Consider the following 20165-nt stretch of genomic DNA (forward strand, 5'->3'; position numbering starts at 1 on the left):
AGAGACTCTTCTTACAGTCGGTGCTTTGAGCATTCCCTGTGATACCAGTATTAGTTTCAATACACCACTGTAGGTTCAATGTATTCCTTGGACATTCACATTGACGATGAAACCCAGGAATCGCATCGGAATTAAATATAAAAGGCACAATGCCGCCTTAAGTACAAGAATAGAGACTCTTCTTACAGTCGGTGCTTTGAGCATTCCCTGTGAGACCAGTATTAGTTTCCGATACACCACTGCAGGTTCAATGTATTCCTTGGACCTTCACATTGACGATGAAACCAAGAAATCACATCGGAATTAAATACAAAAGGTACAATGCCGTCATCAGTACAAGAATAGAGACTCTTCTTTCAGTCGGTGCTTTGAGCATCCCCTGTGAGACCAGTATTAGTTTCCGATACACCACTGAAGGTTCAATGTATTCCTTGGACATTCACATTGACGATGAAACCCAGAAATCGCATCGGAATTAAATACAAAAGGCGCAATGCCACCTTAAGTACAAGATTGGAGACTCTTCTTACAGTCGAAGCTTTGAGCATTCCCTGTGGGACCAGTATTAGTTTCCGATACACCACTGCAGGTTCAATGTATTCCTGGACCTTCACGTTGACGATGAAACACAGAAATCGCATCGGAATTAAATACAAAAGACGCAATGCCGCCTTAAGTACAAGAATAGAGACTCTTCTTTCAGTCGGTGCTTTGAGCATTCCCTGTGAGACCAGTATTAGTTTCTGATACACCACTGCAGGTTCATTGTATTCCTTGGACCTTCACATTGACGATGAAACACAGAAATCGCATCGGAATTAAATACAAAAGTCACAATGCCGCCTTAAGTACAAGAATTGTGACTCTTCTGACAGTCGGTGCTTTGAGCATTCCCTGTGAGACCAGTATTAGTTTCCGATACACCACTACAATTTCAATGTATTCCGTCAACCTTCACATTGACGATGAGACACAGAAATCGCATCTGAATTAAATACAAAAGGCACAATGCCGCTTTAAGTACAAGAATAGAAACTCTTCTTACAGTCGGTGCTTTGAGCATTCCCTGTGGGACCAGTATTAGCTTCCGATACACCACTGCAGGTTCAATGTATTCCTAGGACCTTCACATTGACGAAGAAACACAGAAATCGCATCGGACTTAAATTCAAAAGGCACAATGCCGTCTTAAGTACAGGAATGGAGACTCTTCTTACAGTCGGTGCCATGAGCATTCCCTGTGAGACCATTATTGGTTTCCGATACACCACTGCAGGTTAAATGTATTTCTTGGACCTTCACATTGACGATGAAACACAGAAATCGCATCGAACTTAAATTCAAAAGGCTCAATGCCATCTTAAGTACAAGAATGGAGACTCTTCTTACGGTCGGTGACATGAGCATTCCCTGTGAGACCAGTATTGGTTTGCGATACACCACTGCAGGTACAATGTATTCCTTGGACCTTCACATTGACGATGAAACAATGAAAACGCATCGGAATTAAATACAGAAGGCGCAATGCCACCTTAAGTACAAGAATAGAGACTCTTCTTACAGTCGATGATTTGAGCATTCTCTGTGGGACCAGTATTAGTTTCCAATACACCACTGCAGGTTCAATGTATTCCTTGGACCTTCACATTGACGATGAAACACAGAAATCGCATCGGAATTAAATACAAAAGGCACAATGCCGCTTCAAGTACAAGAATAGAAACTCTTCTTACAGTCGGTACTTTGAGCATTCCCTGTGAGACCAGTATTAGCTTCGAATACACCACTGCAGGTTCAATGTATTTCTTGGACAATCACATTGACGATGAAACACAGAAATCGCATCAGAATTTAATACAAAAGGTGCAATGCCGCCTTAAGTACAAGAATAGAGACTCTTCTTACTGTCGGTACTTTAGCATTCCCTGTGAGACCAGTATTAGTTTCCGATACACCACTGCAGGTTCAATGTATTCCTTGGACCTTCACATTGACGATGAAACACTGAAATCGCATCGGAATTAAATACAAAATCGCAATGCCGCCTTAAGTACAAGAATAGAGACTCTTCTTACTGTCGGCGCTTTGAGCATTCCCTTTGAGACCAGTATTAGTTTCTGATACACCACTGCAGTTTCAATGTATTCCTTGGACCTTCACATTGACGATGAAACACAGAATTCGCATCGGAATTAAATACAAAAGGCACAATGCCGTCTTAAGTACAAGAATAGAGACTCTTCTTACAGTCGGTGCCATGAGCATTCCCTGTGAGACCAGTATTAGTTTCCGATACACCACTGCAGTTTCAATGTATTCCTTGGACCTTCACATTGACGATGAAACACAGAAATCGCATCGGAATTAAATACAAAAGGCGCAATGCCGCCTTAAGTACAAGAATAGAGACTCTTCTTACAGTCGGTGCTTTGAGCATTCCCTGTGAGACCAGTATTAGTTTCCGATACACCACTGCAGGTTCAATGTATTCCTTGGACCTTCATATTGACGATGAAACACAGAAATCGCATCGGAATTACATTGAAAAGGCGCAATGCCGCCTTAAGCACAAGAATAGAGACTCTTCTTACAGTCGGTGCTTTGAGCAATCCCTGTGAGACCAGTATTACTTTCTGATACACCACTGCAGGTTCAATGTATTCCTTGGACCTTCACATTGACAATTAAACACAGAAATCGCATCGGCATGAAGTACAAAAGGCACAATGCCGTCATCAGTACAAGAATAGAGACTCTTCTTACAGTCGGTGCTTTAGTATTCCCTGTGAGACCAGTATTAGTTTCCGAAACACCACTGCAGGTTCAATGTATTCCTGGACCTTCACATTGACGATAAAACACAGAAATCGCATCGGAATTAAATACAAAAGACGCAATGCCGCCTTATGTACAAAATTAGAAACTTTTCTTACAGTCGGTGCTTTGAGCATTCCCTGTGAGACCAGTATTAGTTTCCGATACACCACTGCAGGTTCAGTGTATTCCTTGGACCTTCACATTGACGATGAAACACAGAAATCGCATCGGAATTAAATACAAAAGTCACAATGCCGCCTTAAGTACAAGAATTGTGACTCTTCTTACAGTCGGTGCTTTGAGCATTCCCTGTGAGACCAGTATTAGTTTCCGATACACCACTACAATTTCAATATATTCCTTCAACCTTCACATTGACGATGAAACACAGAAATCGCATCTGAATTACATACAAAAGGCACAGTGCCGCTTCATGTACAAGAATAGAAACTCTTCTTACTGTCGGTGCTTTGAGCATTCCCTTTGAGACCAGTATCAGTTTCTGATACACCACTGCAGTTTCAATGTATTCCTTGGACCTTCACATTGACGATGAAACACAGAAATCGCATCGGAATTAATTACAAAAGGCACAATGCCGTCATAAGTACAAGAATAGAGACTCTTCTTACAGTCGGTGATTTGAGCATTCCCTGTGAGACCAGTATTGGTTTCCGATACACCACTGCAGGTACAATGTATTCCTTGGACCATCACATTGACGATGAAACACAGAAATCGCATCGCAATTTAATACAAAAGGTGCAATGCCGCCTTAAGTACAAGAATAGAGACTCTACTTACAGTCGGTGCTTTAGCATTCCCTGTGAGACCAGTATTAATTTCCGATACACCACTGCAGGTTCAATGTATTCCTTGGACCTTCACATTGACGATGAAACACTGAAATCGCATCGGAATTAAATACAAAAGGCGCAATGCCGCCTTAAGTACAAGAATAGAGACTCTTCTTACTGTCGGTGCTTTGAGCATTCCCTTTGAGACCAGTATCAGTTTCTGATACACCACTGCAGTTTCAATGTATTCCTTGGACCTTCACATTGACGATGAAACACAGAAATCGCATCGGAATTAAATACAAAAGGCACAATGCCGTCTTAAGTACAAGAATAGAGACTCTTCTTACAGTCGGTGCCATGAGCATTCCCTGTGAGATCAGTATTAGTTTCCGATACACCACTGCAGGGTCAATGTATTCCTTGGACCTTCACATTGACGATGAAACACAGAAATCGCATCGGAATTAAATACAAAAGTCACAATGCCGCCTTAAGTACAAGAATTGTGACTCTTCTTACAGTCGGTGCTTTGAGCATTCCCTGTGAGACCAGTATTAGTTTCCGATACACCACTACAATTTCAATATATTCCTTCAACCTTCACATTGACGATGAAACACAGAAATCGCATCTGAATTACTTACAAAAGGCACAGTGCCGCTTCATGTACAAGAATAGAAACTCTTCTTACTGTCGGTGCTTTGAGCATTCCCTTTGAGACCAGTATCAGTTTCTGATACACCACTGCAGTTTCAATGTATTCCTTGGACCTTCACATTGACGATGAAACACAGAAATCGCATCGGAATTAATTACAAAAGGCACAATGCCGTCATAAGTACAAGAATAGAGACTCTTCTTACAGTCGGTGATTTGAGCATTCCCTGTGAGACCAGTATTGGTTTCCGATACACCACTGCAGGTACAATGTATTCCTTGGACCATCACATTGACGATGAAACACAGAAATCGCATCGCAATTTAATACAAAAGGTGCAATGCCGCCTTAAGTACAAGAATAGAGACTCTACTTACAGTCGGTGCTTTAGCATTCCCTGTGAGACCAGTATTAATTTCCGATACACCACTGCAGGTTCAATGTATTCCTTGGACCTTCACATTGACGATGAAACACTGAAATCGCATCGGAATTAAATACAAAAGGCGCAATGCCGCCTTAAGTACAAGAATAGAGACTCTTCTTACTGTCGGTGCTTTGAGCATTCCCTTTGAGACCAGTATCAGTTTCTGATACACCACTGCAGTTTCAATGTATTCCTTGGACCTTCACATTGACGATGAAACACAGAAATCGCATCGGAATTAAATACAAAAGGCACAATGCCGTCTTAAGTACAAGAATAGAGACTCTTCTTACAGTCGGTGCCATGAGCATTCCCTGCGAGACCAGTATTAGTTTCCGATACACCACTGCAGGGTCAATGTATTCCTTGGACCTTCACATTGACGATGAAACACAGAAATCGCATCGGAATTAAATACAAAAGGCGGAATGCCGCCTTAAGTACAAGAATAGAGACTCTTCTTACAGTCGGTGCTTTGAGCATTCCCTGTGAGACCAGTATTAGTTTCTCATACACCATTGCAGGTTCAATGTATTCCTTGGACCTTCACATTGACGATGAAACACAGAAATCGCATCGGACTTAAATTCAAAAGGCACAATGCCATCTTAAGTACAAGAATGGAGACTCTTCTTACAGTCGGTGACATGAGCATTCCCTGTGAGACCAGTATTGGTTTGCGATACACCACTGCAGGTACAATGTATTCCTTGGACCTTCACATTGACGATGAAACAATGAAAACGCATCGGAATTAAATACAGAAGGCGCAATGCCACCTTAAGTACAAGAATAGAGACTCTTCTTACAGTCGATGATTTGAGCATTCTCTGTGGGACCAGTATTAGTTTCCAATACACCACTGCAGGTTCAATGTATTCCTTGGACCTTCACATTGACGATGAAACACAGAAATCGCATCGGAATTAAATACAAAAGGCACAATGCCGCTTCAAGTACAAGAATAGAATCTCTTCTTACAGTCGGTGCTTTGAGCATTCCCTGTGAGACCAGTATTAGCTTCGAATACACCACTGCAGGTTCAATGTATTCCTAGGACCTTCACAGTGACGAAGAAACACAGAAATCGCATCGGACTTAAATTCAAAAGGCACAATGCCGTCTTAAGTACAAGAATGGAGACTCTTCTTACAGTCGGTGCCATGAGCATTCCCTGTGAGACCAGTATTGGTTTGCTATACACCACTGCAGGTTCAATGTATTCCTTGGACCTTCACATTGACGATGAAACAATGAAAACGCATCGGAATTAAATACAAAAGGCGCAATGCCACCTTAAGTACAAGAATAGAGACTCTTCTTACAGTCGATGCTTTGAGCAGTCTCTGTGGGACCAGTATTAGTTTCCAATACACCACTGCAGGTTCAATGTATTCCTTGGACCTTCACATTGACGATGAAACACAGAAATCGCATCGGAATTAAATACAAAGGACGCAATGCCGCCTTAAGTACAAGAATAGAGACTCTTCTTACAGTCGGTGTTTTGAGCATTCCCTGTGAGACCAGTTTCAGTTTCCGATACACCAGTGCCGGTTCATTGTATTCCTTGGACATTCACATTGACGATGAAACACAGAAATCGCATCGGAATTAAATACAAAAGGCGCAATGCCGCCTTAAGTACAAGAATAGAGACCCTTCTTACAGTCGGTGCTTTGAGCCTTCCCTGTGAGACCAGTATTAGTTTCTGATACACCACTGCAGGTTCAATGTATTCCTTGGACCTTCACATTGACGATGAAACACAGAAATCGCATCGGAATTAAATACAAAAGGCACAATGCCGCCTTAAGTACAAGAATAGAAACTCTTCTTACAGTCGGTGTTTTGAGCATTCCCTGTGAGACCAGTTTCAGTTTCCGATACACCAGTGCCGGTTCATTGTATTCCTTGGACCTTCACATTGACAATGAAACACAGAAATCACATCGGAATTAAGAATAAAAGGCTCAATGCCGCCTTAAGTACAAGGATAGAGACTCTTCTTACAGTCGGTGCTTTGAGCATTCCCTGTGAGACCAGTATTAGTTTCTGATACACCACTGCAGGTTCAATGTATTCCTTGGACCTTCACATTGACGATGAAACACAGAAATCGCATCGGAATTAAATACAAAAGGCACAATGTCGCCTTAGGTACAAGAATAGAAACTCTTCTTACAGTCGCTGTTTTGAGCATTCCCTGTGAGACCAGTGTTAGTTTCCGCTACACCACTGCAGGTTCAATGTATTCCTTGGTCCTTCATATTGACGATTAAATACAGAATTCGAATCGGAATTAAATACAAAAGGCACAATGCCGCATTAAGTACAAGAATATAGACTCTTCTTACAATCGGTGATTTGAGCATTCCCTGTGAGACCAGTATTAGTTTCCGATACACCACTGCAGGTACAATGTATCCCTTGGACATACACATTGACGATGAAACACAGAAATCGCATCGGAATTAAATACAAAAGTCACAATGCCGCCTTAAGTACAAGAATTGTGACTCTTCTTACAGTCGGTGCTTTGAGCATTCCCTTTGAGACCAGTATTAGTATCCGATACACCACTACAATTTCAATGTATTCCTTCAACCTTCACATTGACGATGAAACACAGAAATCGCATCTGAATTTAATACAAAAGGCACAATGCCGCTTCAAGTACAAGAATAGAAACTCTTCTTACAGTCGGTGCTTTGAGCATTCCCTGTGAGACCAGTATTAGCTTCCGATACACCACTTCAGGTTCAACGTACTCCTAGGACCTTCACATTGACGAAGAAACACAGAAATCGCATCGGACTTAAATTCAAAAGGCACAATGCCGTCTTAAGTACAAGAATGGAGACTCTTCTTACAGTTGGTGCCATGAGCATTCCCTGTGAGACCATTATTGGTTTCCGATACACCACTGCAGGTTCATTGTATTCCTTGGACCTTCACATTGACGATGAAACACAGAAAACGCATCAGAATTAAATACAAAAGGCGCAATGCCACCTTAAGTACAAGAATAGAGACTCATCTTACAGTCGATGCTTTGAGCATTCCCTGTGGGACCAGTATTATTTTCCGATACACCACTGCAGGTTCAATGTATTCCTTGGAGCTTCACATTGACGATGAAACACAGAAATCGCATCGGAATTAAATACAAAAGACGCAATGCCGCCTTATGTACAAGAATAGAGACTCTTCTTACAGTCGGTGCCATGAGCAATCCGTGTGAGACCAGTATTAGTTTCCGATACACCACTGCAAGTTCAATGTATTCCTTGGACATTCACATTGACGATGAAACACAGAAATCGCATCGCAATTAATTACAAAAGGCACAATGCCGTCATAAGTACAAGAATAGAGACTCTTCTTACAGTCGGTGATTTGAGCATTACCTGTGAGACCAGTATTGGATTCCGATATTCCACTGCAGGTACAATGTATTCCTTGGACCATCACATTGACGACGAAACACAGAAATCGCATCGGAATTTAATACAAAAGGTGCAATGCCGCCTTAAGTACAAGAATAGAGACTCTTCTTACAGTCGGTGCTTTAGCATTCCCTGTGAGACCAGTATTAGTTTCCGATACACCACCGCAGGTTCAATGTATTCCTTGGACCTTCACATTGACGATGAAACACTGAAATCGCATCGGAATTAAATACAAAAGACGGAATGCCGCCTTAAGTACAAGAATAGAGACTCTTCTTACTGTCGGTGCTTTGAGCATTCCCTTTGAGACCAGTATTTGTTTCTGATACACCACTGCAGGTTCAATGTATTCCTTGGACCCTCACATTGACGATGAAACACAGAAATCGCATCGAAATTAAATACAAAAGGCACAATGTCGCCTTAGGTACAAGAATAGAAACTCTTCTTACAGTCGCTGTTTTGAGCATTCCCTGTGAGAAGAGTGTTAGTTTCCGCTACACCACTGCAGGTTCAATGTATTCCTTGGTCCTTCATATTGACGATTAAATACAGAATTCGAATCGGAATTTAATACAAATGGCACAATGCCGCCTTAAGAGCAAGAAGAGTGAGAGTTCTTAGAGTCTGTGATTTGATCCTTTCGTGTGAGACCAGTTTTAGTTTCCGATACACCACTGGAGGTGCAATGTATTCGTTGGACCTTCACATTGACGATGAAACACAGAAAACGCATCTGAATTAAATACAAAAGGCGCAATGCCACCTTAAGTACAAGAATAGAGACTCTTCTTACAGTCGATGCTTTGAGCATTCCCTGTGGGACCAGTATTAGTTTCCGATACACCACTGCAGGTTCAATGTATTCCTTGGACCTTCACATTGACGATGAAACACAGAAATCGCATCGGAATTGAATACAAAAGACGCAATTCCGCCTTAAGTACAAGAATAGAGACTCTTCTTACAGTCGGTGTCATGAGCAATCCCTGTGAGACCAGTATTAGTTTCCGATACACCACTGCAGGTTCAATGTATTCCTTGGACCTTCACATTGACGATGAAACACAGAAATCGCATCGGAATTAAATACAAAAGGCGGAATGCCGCCTTAAGTACAAGAATAGAGACTCTTCTTACAGTCGGTGCTTTGAGCATTCCCTGTGAGACCAGTATTAGTTTCTCATACACCACTGCATTTTCAATGTATTCCTTGGACCTTCACATTGACGATGAAACACAGAAATCGCATCGGAATTAATTACAAAAGGCACAAAGCCGTCATAAGTACCAGAATAGGGACTCTTCTTACAGTCGGTGCTTTGAGCATTCCCTGTGAGACCAGTATTAGTTTCCGATACACCACTGCAGGTACAATGTATTCCTTGGACCATCACATTGACGATGAAACACAGAAATCGCATCTGAATTAAATACAAAAGGCAGAATGCCGCTTCAAGTACAAGAATAGAAACTCTTCTTACAGTCGGTTCTTTGAGCATTCCCTGTGAGACCAGTATTAGCTTCCGATACACCACTGCAGGTTCAATGTATTCCTAGGACCTTCACATTGACGAAGAAACACAGAAATCGCATCGGACTTAAATTCAAAAGGCACAATGCCGTCTTAAGTACAAGAATGGAAACTCTTCTTACAGTCGGTGCCATGAGCATTCCCTGTGAGACCAGTATTGGTTTGCGATACACCACTGCAGGTTCAATGTATTCCTTGGACCTTCACATTGACGATGAAACAATGAAAACGCATCGGTATTAAATACAAAAGGCGCAATGCCACCTTAAGTACAAGAATAGAGATTCTTCTTACAGTCGATGCTTTGAGCATTCTCTGTGGGACCAGTATTGGTTTCCAATACACCACTGCAGGTTCAATGTGTTCCTTGGACCTTCACATTGACGATGAAACACAGAAATCGCATCGGAATTAAATACAAAGGACGCAATGCCGCCTTAAGTACAATAATAGAGACTCTTCTTACAGTCGGTGCCATGAGCAATCCCTGTGAGAACAGTATTAGTTTCCGATACACCACTGCAGTTTCAATGTATTCCTTGGACATACACATTGACGATGGAACACTGAAATTACATCGGAATTAAATGCAAAAGGCACAATGCCGCCTTGGGTGCAAGAATAGAGACACTTCTTACAGCCGGTGATTTGAGCTTTCCCTGCGAGACCAGTATTTGTTTCCGATACACCACTGCAGGTTCAATGCATTCCTTGGACCTTCACATTGACGATGAAACACAGAAATCGCATCGGAATTAAATACAGAAGGCACAATGCCGCCTTAAGTACAAGAATAGACACTCTTCTTACAGTCGGTGCTTTGAGCATTCCCTGTGAGGCCAGTATTAGTTTCCGATACACCACTGCAGGTTCAATGTAATCCTAGGACCTTCACATTGACGAAGAAACACAGAAATCGCATCGGAGTTAAATACAAAAGGCACAATGCCGCCTTAAGTACAACAATAGAGACTCTTCTTACTGTGGGTGCGTTGAGCATTCCCTGTGAGACCAGTATTAGTTTCCGATACACCACTGCCGGTTCATTGTATTCCTTGGACATTCACATTGACGATGAAACACAGAAATCGCATCGGAATTAAATACAAAAGGCGCAATGCCGCCTTAAGTACAAGAATAGAGATCCTTCTTACAGTCGGTGCTTTGAGCATTCCCTGTGAGACCAGTATTAGTTTCTGATACACCACTGAAGGTTCAATGTATTCCTTGGACCTTCACATTGACGATGAAACACAAAAATCGCATCGGAATTAAATACAAAACGCACAATGCCGCCTTAAGTACAAGAATAGAAACTCTTCTTACAGTCGGTGTTTTGAGCATTCCCTGTGAGACCAGTTTTAGTTTCCGATACACCAGTGCCGGTTCATTGTATTCCATGGACCTTCACATTGACGATGAAACACAGAAATCACATCGGAATTAAGAATAAAAGGCTCAATGCCGCCTTAAGTACAAGAATAATGACTCTTCATACAGTCGGTGCTTTGACCATTCCCTGTGAGACCAGTATTAGTTTCTGATACACCACTGCAGGTTCAATGTATTCCTTGGACCTTCACATTGACGATGAAACACAGAAATCGCATCGGAATTAAATACAAAAGGCACAATGTCGCCTTAGGTACAAGAATAGAAACTCTTCTTACAGTCGCTGTTTTGAGCATTCCCTGTGAGACCAGTGTTAGTTTCCGCTACACCACTGCAGGTTCAATGTATTCCTTGGTCCTTCATATTGACGATTAAATACAGAATTCGAATCGGAATTAAATACAAAAGGCACAATGCCGCCTTAAGTACAAGAATATAGACTCTTCTTACAATCGGTGCTTTGAGCATTCCCTGTGAGACCAGTATTAGTTTCCGATACACCACTACAATTTCAATGTATTCCTTCAACCTTCACATTGACGATGAAACACAGAAATCGCATCTGAATTAAATACAAAAGGCACAATGCCGCTTCAAGTACAAGAATAGAAACTCTTCTTACAGTCGGTGCTTTGAGCATTCAATGTGAGACCAGTATTAGCTTCCGATACACCACTGCAGGTTCAATGTATTCCTAGGACATTCACATTGACGAAGAAACACAGAAATCGCATCGGACGTAAATTCAAAAGGCACAATGCCGCGTTAAGTACAAGAATGGAGACTCTTCTTACAGTCGGTGCCATGAGCATTCCCTGTGAGACCATTATTGGTTTCCGATACACCACTGCAGGTTCATTGTATTCCTTGGACCTTCACATTGACGATGAAACACAGAAAACGCATCTGAATTAAATACAAAAGGCGCAATGCCACCTTAAGTACAAGAATAGAGACTCATCTTACAGTCGATGCTTTGAGCATTCCCTGTGGCACCAGTATTTGTTTCCGATACACCACTGCAGGTTCAATGTATTCCTTGGACCTTCACATTGACGATGAAACACTGAAATCGCATCGGAATTAAATACAAAAGACGCAATGCCGCATTAAGTACAAGAATAGAGACTCTTCTTACTGTCGGTGCTTTGAGCATTCCCTTTGAGTCCAGTATTAGTTTCTGATACACCACTGCAGGTTCAGTGTATTCCTTGGACCTTCACATTGACGATGAAACACAGAATTCGCATCGGAATTAAATACAAAAGGCACAATGCCGTCTTAAGTACAAGAATAGAGACTCTTCTTACAGTCGGTGCCATGAGCATTCCCTGTGAGATCAGTACTAGTTTCCGATACACCACTGCAGGTTCAATGTATTCCATGGACCTTCACATTGACGATGAAACACAGAAATCGCATCGGAATTAATTACAAAAGGCACAATGCCGTCATAAGTACAAGAATAGAGACTCTTCTTACAGTCGGTGATTTGAGCATTCCCTGTGAGACCAGTATTGGTTTCCGATACACCACTGCTGGTACAATGTATTCCTTGGACCATCACATTGACGATGAAACACAAAAATCGCATCGGAATTTAATACAAAAGGTGCAATGCCGCCTTAAGTACAAGAATAGAGACTCATCTTATAGTCAGTGCTTTACCATTCCCTGTGAGACCAGTGTTAGTTTCCGATACACCACTGCAGGTTCAATGTATTCCTTGGACCTTCACATTGACGTTGAAACACTGAAATCGCATCGTAATTAAATACAAAAGACGCAATGCAGCATTATGTTCAAGAATAGAGACTCTTCTTACTGTCGGTGGTTTGAGCATTCTCTTTGAGACCAGTATTAGTTTCTGATACACCACTGCAGGTTCAATGTATACCTTGGACCTTCACAATGACGATGAAACACAGAAATCGCATCGGAATTATATACAAAAGGCACAATGCCGTCTATTGTACAAGAATAGAGACTCTTCTTACAGTCGGTGCCATGAGCATTCCCTGTGAGACCAGTATTAGTTTCCGATACACCACTGCAGGTTCAATGTATTCCTTGGACCTTCACATTGACGATGAAACACAGAAATCGCATCGGAATTAAATACAAAAGGCGCAATGCCGCCTTAAGTACAAGAATAGAGACTCTTCTTACAGTCGGTGCTTTGAGCATTCCCTGTGAGACCAGTATTAGTTTCCGATACACCACTGCAGGTTCAATGTATTCCTTGGACCTTCATATTGACGATGAAACACAGAAATCGCATCGGAATTAAATACAAAAGGCTCAATGCCGCCTTAAGCACAAGAATAGAGACTCTTCTTACAGTCGGTGCTTTGAGCATTCCCTGTGAGACCAGTATTACTTTCTGATACACCACTGCAGGTTCAATGTATTCCTTGGACCTTCACATTGACAATTAAACACAGAAATGGCATCGGCATTAAGTACAAAAGGCACAATGCCGTCATCAGTACAAGAATAGAGACTCTACTTACAGTCGGTGCTTTGAGCATTCCCTATGAGACCAGAATTAGTTTCAATACACCACTGCAGGTTCAATGTATTCCTTGGACATTCACATTGACGATGAAACCCAGAAATCGCATCGGAATTAAATATAAAAGGCACAATGCCGCCTTAAGAACAAAAATAGAGACTCTTCTTACAGTCGATGCTTTGAGCATTCCCTGTGAGACCAGTATTAGTTTCCGATACACCACTGCAGGTTCAATGTATTCCTTGGACCTTCACATTGACGATGAAACCCAGAAATCACATCGGAAGTAAATACAAAAGGCACAATGCCGTCATCAGTACAAGAATAGAGACTCTTCTTTCAGTCGGTGCTTTGAGCATTCCCTGTGAGACCAGTATTAGTTTCCGATACACCACTGCAGGTTCAATGTATTCCTTGGACATTCACATTGACGATGTAACCCAGAATTCGCATCGGAATTAAATACAAAAGGCGCAATGCCACCTTAAGTACAAGATTAGAGACTCTTCTTACAGTCGAAGCTTTGAGCATTCCCTGTGGGACCAGTATTAGTTTCCGATACACCACTGCAGGTTCAATGTATTCCTGGACCTTCACATTGACGATGAAACACAGAAATCGCATCAGGGTTAAATACAAAAGACGCAATGCCGCCTTAAGTACAAGAATAGAGACCCTCCTTTCAGTCGGTGCTTTGAGCATTCCCTGTGAGACCAGTATTAGTTTCTGATACACCACTGCAGGTTCAATGTATTCCTTGGACCTTCACATTGACGATGAAACACAGAAATCGCATCGGAATTAAATACAAAAGGCAAACTGCATCGTAAGTACAAGAATAGAGACTCTTCTTACAGTCGATGCTTTCAGCATTCCCTGTGAGACCAGTATTAGTTTCCGATACACCACTCCAGATTCGATGTATTCCTTGGACCTTCACATTGACGATGAAACACAGAAATTGCATCGGAATGAAATACAAAAGGCATACTGCCGCGTAAGTACAAGAATAGAGACCCTTCTTACAGTCGGTGCTTTCAGCATTCCCTGTGAGACCAGTAGTAGTTTCCGACACACCTCAGCAGGTCCAATGTATTCCTTGGACCATCACATTGACGATGAAACACAGAAATCGCATCGGAATTAAATACAAAAAGCGCAATGCCCCCTTAAGTACAAGAATAGAGACTCTTCTTACAGTCGGTGCTTTGAGCATTCCCTGTGAGACCAGAATTAGTTTCCGATACACCACTACAGGTTCAATGTATTCCTTGGACATTCACATTGACGATGAAACACAGAAATCCCATCGGAATGAAATACAAAAGGCAAACTGCCGCGTAAGTACAAGAATAGAGACTCTTCTTACAGTCGGTGCTTTCAGCATTCCCTGTGAGACTGGTATTAGTTTCCGATACACCTCAGCAGGTTCAATGTATTCCTAGGACCTTCACATTGACGATGAAACACAGAAATCGCATCGGAATTAAATACAAAAGGCACAATGCCGTCTTAAAAACAGGAATAGAGACTCTTCTTACAGTCGGTGCTTTCAGCATTCCCTGAGAGACCAGTATTAGTTTCCGATACACCTCTGCAGTTTCAATGTATTCCTAGGACCTTCACATTTACGATGATACACAGAAATCGCTTCGGAATTAAATACAACAGGCACAATGCCGTCTTAAGTACAAGAATAGAGACTCTTCTTACAGTCGGTGCTTTCAGCATTCCCTGTGAGACCAGTATTAGTTTCCGATACACCACTGCAGGTTCAATGTATTCCTTGGACCTTCACATTGACGATGAAACACACAAATCACATCGGAATTAAATACAAAAGGCACAATGCCGCATTAAGTACAAGAATAGAGACTCTTCTTAAGGTCGGTGCTTTCAGCATTCCCTGTGAGACCAGTATTAGTTTCTGATACACCTCAGCAGCTTCAATGTATTTCTAGGACCTTCACATTGACGATGAAACACAGAAATCGCATCGGAATTAAATACAAAAGGCGCAATGCCGCCTTAAGTACAAGAATAGAGACTCTTCTTACAGTCGGTGCTTTGAGCATTCCCTGTGAGACCAGAATTAGTTTCCGATACACCACTCCAGGTTCAATGTATTCCTTGGACATTCACATTGACGATGAAACACAGAATTCGCATCGGAATGAAATACAAAATGCAAACTGCCGCGTAAGTACAAGAATAGAGACTGTTCTTACAGTCGGTGCTTTCAGCATTCCCTGTGAGACCAGTATTATTTTCCGATACACCTCAGCAGGTTCAATGTATTCCTAGGAACTTCACATTGACGTTGAAACACAGAAATCGCATCGGAATTAAATACAAAAGGCACAATGTCGCCTTAAGTACAAGAATAGAGACTCTTCTTACAGTCGGTGCTTTGAGCATTCCCTGTGAGACCAGTATTAGTTTCCAATACACCACTCCAGGTTCAATGTATTCCTTGGACATTCACATTGACGATGAAAGACAGAAATCGCATCGGAATGAAATACAAAAGGCAAACTGCCGCGTAAGTACAAGAATAGAGACTCTTCTTACAGTCGGTGTTTTCAGCATTCCCTTTGAGACCAGTATTAGTTTCCGATACACCTCAGCAGGTTCAATGTATTCCTAGGACCGTCACATTGACGATGAAACACAGAAATCGCATCGGAATTAAATACAAAAGGCACAATGTCGACTTAAGTACAAGAATAGAGACTCTTCTGACACTCGGTGTTTTGAGCATTCCCTGTGAGACCACTATTAATTTCCGATACACAACTGCAGGTTCAATGTATTCCTTGGACCTTCACATTGACGATGAAACACTGATTACGCATCGGAATGAAATACAAAAGGCAAACTGCCGCGTAACTACAAGAATAGAGACTCGTCTTACAGTCGGTCCTTTCAGCATTTTCTGTGAGACCAGTATTATTTTCCGATGCACCTCAGCAGGTTCAATGTATTCCTAGGACCTTCACATTGACGATGAAACACAGAAGTCGCATCGGATTTAAATACAAAATGCGCAATGCCGCCTTAAGTACGAGAATAGAGACTCTTCTTACAGTCGCTGCTTTGAGCATTCCCTGTGAGACCAGAATTAGTTTCCGAAACACCACTCCAGGTTCAATATATTCCTCGGACATTCACATTGACGATGAAACACAGAAATCGCATCGGAATGAAATACAAAAGGCAAACTGCCGCGTAAGTACAAGAATAGAGACTCTTTTTACAGTCGGTGCTTTCAGCACTCCTGTGAGACCAGTATTAGTTTCCAATACACCTCAGCAGGTTCAATGTATTCCTAGGACCTTCACATTGACGATGAAACACTGATTACGCATCGGAATTAAATACAAAAGGCGCAATGCCGCCTTAAGTACAAGAATAGAGACTCTTCTTACAGTCGGTGCTTTGAGCATTCCCTGTGAGACCAGTATTAGTTTCTGATACACCTCAGCAGCTTCAATGTATTTCTAGGACCTTCACATTGACGATGAAACACAGAAATCGCATCGGAATTAAATACAAAAGGCGCAATGCCGCCTTAAGTACAAGAATAGAGACTCTTCTTACAGTCGGTGCTTTGAGCATTCCCTGTGAGACCAGAATTAGTTTCCGATACACCACTCCAGGTTCAATGTATTCCTTGGACATTCACATTGACGATGAAACACAGAATTCGCATCGGAATGAAATACCAAAGGCAAACTGCCGCGTAAGTACAAGAATAGAGACTGTTCTTACAGTCGGTGCTTTCAGCATTCCCTGTGAGACCAGTATTATTTTCCGATACACCTCAGCAGGTTCAATGTATTCCTAGGAACTTCACATTGACGTTGAAACACAGAAATCGCATCGGAATTAAATACAAAAGGCACAATGTCGCCTTAAGTACAAGAATAGAGACTCTTCTTACAGTCGGTGCTTTGAGCATTCCCTGTGAGACCAGTATTAGTTTCCGATACACCACTGCCGGTTCAATGTAATCCTATTACTTTCACATTGACGATGAAACACAGAAATCGCATCGGAATTTAATACAAGATGCACAATGTCGCCTTAAGTACAAGAATAGAGACTCTGCTTACAGTCGGTGCTTTGAGCATTCCCTGTGAGACTGGTATTAGTTTCCGATACACCTCAGCAGGTTCAATGTATTCCTTGGACCTTCACATTGACGATGAAACACTGATTACGCATCGGAATGAAATACAAAAGGCAAATTGCCGCGTAACTACAAGAATAGAGACTCGTCTTACAGTCGGTGCTTTCAGCATTTTCTGTGAGACCAGTATTATTTTCCGATGCACCTCAGCAGGTTCAATGTATTCCTAGGACCTTCACATTGACGATGAAACACAGAAATCGCATCGGATTTAAATACAAAATGCGCAATGCCGCCTTAAGTACGAGAATAGAGACTCTTCTTACAGTCGGTGCTTTGAGCATTCCCTGTGAGACCAGAATTAGTTTCCGATACACCACTCCAGGTTCAATGTATTCCTCGGACATTCACATTGACGATGAAACACAGTAATCGCATCGGAATGAAATAAAAAAGGCAAACTGCCGCGTAAGTACAAGAATAGAGACTCTTTTTACAGTCGGTGCTTTCAGCATTCCCTGTGAGAACAGTATTAGTTTCCGATACACCTCAGCAGGTTCAATGTATTCCTAGGACCTTCACATTGACGATGAAACACAGAAATCGCATCTGAATTAAATACAAAAGGCACAATGTCGCCTTAAGTACAAGAATAGAGAATCTCCTTACAGTCGGTGCTTTGAGCATTCCCTGTGAGACCAGTATTAGTTTCCGATACACCACTCCAGGCTCAGTGTATTCCTAGGACATTCACATTAAAGATGAAAGACAGAAATCGCATCGGAATGAAATACAAAACGGAAACTGCCGCGTAAGAACAAGAATAGAGACTCTTCTTACAGTCGGTGCTTTCAGCATTCCCTTGGAGAAAACTATTATTTTCCGATACACCTCAGCAGGTTCAATGTATTCCTAGGACCTTCACATTGACGATGAAACACAGATATCGCATCCGCATTAAATACAAAAGGCACAATGTCGCCTTAGGTATAAGAATAGAGACTTTTCTTACAGTCGGTGCTTTGAGCAATACCTGTGAGACCAGAATTAGTTTCCGATACACCACTCCAGGTTCAATGTATTCCTTGGTCCTTCACATTGACGATGAAACACAGAAGTCGCATCGGAATGAAATACAAAAGGCAAACTGCCGCGTAAGTACACGAATAGAGACTCTTCTTACAGTCGGTGCTTTCAGCATTCCCTGTGAGACCAGTATTAGTTTCCGATACACCTCAGCAGGTTCAATGTATTCCTAGGACCTTCACATTGACGATGAAACACAGAAATCGCATCTGGATTAAATACAAAAGGCACAATGTCGCCTTAAGTACAAGAAGAGAGACTCTTCTTACAGTCGGTGCTTTTAGCATTCCCTGTGAGACCAGTATTAGTTTCCAATACACCACTCCAGGTTCAATGTATTCCTTGGACATTCTCATTGACGATGAAAGACAGAAATCGCATCGGAATGAAATACAAAAGGCAAACTGCCGCGTAAGTACAAGAATAGAGACTCTTCTTACAGTCGGTGTTTTCAGCATTCCCTTTGAGACCAGTATTAGTTTCCGATACACCTCAGCAGGTTCAATGTATTCCTAGGACCGTCACATTGACGATGAAACACAGAAATCGCATCGGAATTAAATACAAAAGGCACTATGTCGACTTAAGTACAAGAATAGAGACTCTTCTGACACTCGGTGTTTTGAGCATTCCCTGTGAGACCAGTATTAATTTCCGATACACAACTGCAGGTTCAATGTATTCCTTGGACCTTCGCATTGACGATGAAACACTGATTACGCATCGGAATGAAATACAAAAGGCAAACTGCCGCGTAACTACAAGAATAGAGACTCGTCTTACAGTCGGTGCTTTCAGCATTTTCTGTGAGACCAGTATTATTTTCCGATGCACCTCAGCAGGTTCAATGTATTCCTAGGACCTTCACATTGACGATGAAACACAGAAGTCGCATCGGATTTAAATACAAAATGCGCAATGCCGCCTTAAGTACGAGAATAGAGACTCTTCTTACAGTCGGTGCTTTGAGCATTCCCTGTGAGACCAGAATTAGTTTCCGAAACACCACTCCAGGTTCAATATATTCCTCGGACATTCACATTGACGATGAAACACAGAAATCGCATCGGAATGAAATACAAAAGGCAAACTGCCGCGTAAGTACAAGAATAGAGACTCTTTTTACAGTCGGTGCTTTCAGCATTCCTGTGAGACTAGTATTAGTTTCCAATACACCTCAGCAGGTTCAATGTATTCCTAGGACCTTCACATTGACGATGACACACTGATTACGCATCGGAATTAAATACAAAAGGCGCAATGCCGCCTTAAGTACAAGAATAGAGACTCTTCTTACAGTCGGTGCTTTGAGCATTCCCTGTGAGACCAGTATTAGTTTCTGATACACCTCA

The sequence above is a fragment of the Schistocerca serialis genome, chromosome 3, assembly GCF_023864345.2.
Source record: "Schistocerca serialis cubense isolate TAMUIC-IGC-003099 chromosome 3, iqSchSeri2.2, whole genome shotgun sequence".
Classification (NCBI taxonomy): Eukaryota; Metazoa; Arthropoda; class Insecta; order Orthoptera; family Acrididae; genus Schistocerca; species Schistocerca serialis.